Source organism: Dipodomys ordii, unplaced genomic scaffold (assembly GCF_000151885.1).
Source record: "Dipodomys ordii isolate 6190 unplaced genomic scaffold, Dord_2.0 Scaffold56, whole genome shotgun sequence".
In the NCBI taxonomy this organism is placed as follows: Eukaryota; Metazoa; Chordata; class Mammalia; order Rodentia; family Heteromyidae; genus Dipodomys; species Dipodomys ordii.
Window position 1 is genome coordinate 5,533,742 of NW_012267272.1, and position 1,577 is coordinate 5,535,318.

The 1,577-nt window shown below is 36.6% G+C and overlaps 1 protein-coding gene across 1 annotated transcript in view; it reads left to right on the forward strand.

Annotated features, from left to right (window-relative positions):
- The window catches only part of Akr1d1 (aldo-keto reductase family 1, member D1), a 25,777-nt gene that overhangs the window by 18,188 nt on the left and 6,012 nt on the right, over window positions 1–1,577 (forward strand). The gene's annotated exons all lie outside the window — the stretch shown is intronic.

Genomic DNA, 1,577 nt, shown 5'->3' on the forward strand with positions numbered 1-1,577 from the left:
ACCACATTTTCTTGATCCATTCATCTACTGAGGGGCATCTGGGTTGGTTCCATATCTTAGCTATGGTAAATAATGCTGCAATAAACATAGTCATGATGGTAGCTTTAGTGTAGCCTTGTTTTTGATCATTTGGGTAAATGCCCAAAAGTGGGATTGCTGGGTCATAGGGGAGCTCTATGTGAAGTCTTTTCAGTTGAGATATATAAGGATCTAGCTTTAGTTTTCTGCAAGAACTTAAACAGTTTTGCCAGCACCATTTACTGAAGAGGTTGTCTTTCTTCCATTCTATTTTCTTAGCTCACTTATCGAAGATTAGATGGCTATAGGTCTGTAGGTTCATTTCTGGGTTTTCAATTCTATTCCATTGGTCCTGAGGTCTCTCCTTGTGCCAGTACCAAGCTGTTTTCATTACTATGGTTTTGTAGTAGAGTTTGAAATTTGGTATTGATATTCCTCCAGCACTGTTCTTTCTGTTAAGGATTGTTTTTGCTATTTGGGGTCTTTTATTGTTCCATATGAATTTTTGGATTGCCTCTTCTATTTCTTTGAAGAATGAGGATGGAATATTGAAAGGTATTGCATTGAATTTGTAGATAGCCTTGGGAAGTATTGCCATTTTAAGGTTGTTGATCTTTCCAACCCAGGAACATGGGAGTTTTTGCCACTTTCTAAGTTCCGTTTTGATTTACTGTTTCAAGTTTTTAAAGTTTTCATCATAGAGGTCCTTCACTTTGTTGGTTAATTCCTAGGTATTTTATTTTTTGTGGGGCTATTACGAATGGAGTTGCTTTCCTAATTTCAGCCATACTTTTCTCATTATTGGCATACAGAAAAGCCATTGATTTTTTTATACCATGATAATTTTATACCATTCTACTTTGCCAAAGTTTTGAATCAGCTGTAGGTTTGTCATATACAGCCTTTATTGTATTGAGGAATGTTCCCTGGATTCCTAATTTTTCCAGAACCTTCATCATAAAGGAGTGTTGAATCTTGTCAAATGCTTTTTCTGCATCTATTGAGAAAATCATGTGGTTCTTATCCATGTTCTTGTTGATGTGATGAATTATATTAATTGATTTGCGTATATTGAACCAGTTTTGCACCCCTGAAATGAATCCTGTTTGATCATGGTGTATGCTCTTTTGGATGAATTGTTGAAGTCGATTGGCTAGAATTTTGTTGAGAAGTTTTGCAGCAATGTTCATCAAAGAAATGGGTCTATAGTTCTCTTTCTTTGATGAGTCCCTGCCTCGTTTTGGGATGAGGGTTATGATGCCTTCGGTTATGATGTTCGGTAGTGAACTTTCTGTTTCAATTTCATTGAAGAGTTGGAGGAGTAGTGGTGTGAGGTCTGTGGTGTAAAGGCCTTGTAGAATTCTGCTGTAAAGCCATCTAGTCCTGGGCTTTTCTTAGGTGGGAGGTCCCTTATTGCTATTTCTATTTCAATGCTTGATATGGGCCTGTTAAAATGGTTTAACTCATCTTGGTTTAGTTTTGGCATGTCAATATTTGCTAGTAAAAGGTCCATTTCTGCCAAGTTCTCAAACTTATTAGCATAAAGTTTTGAGAAGTAT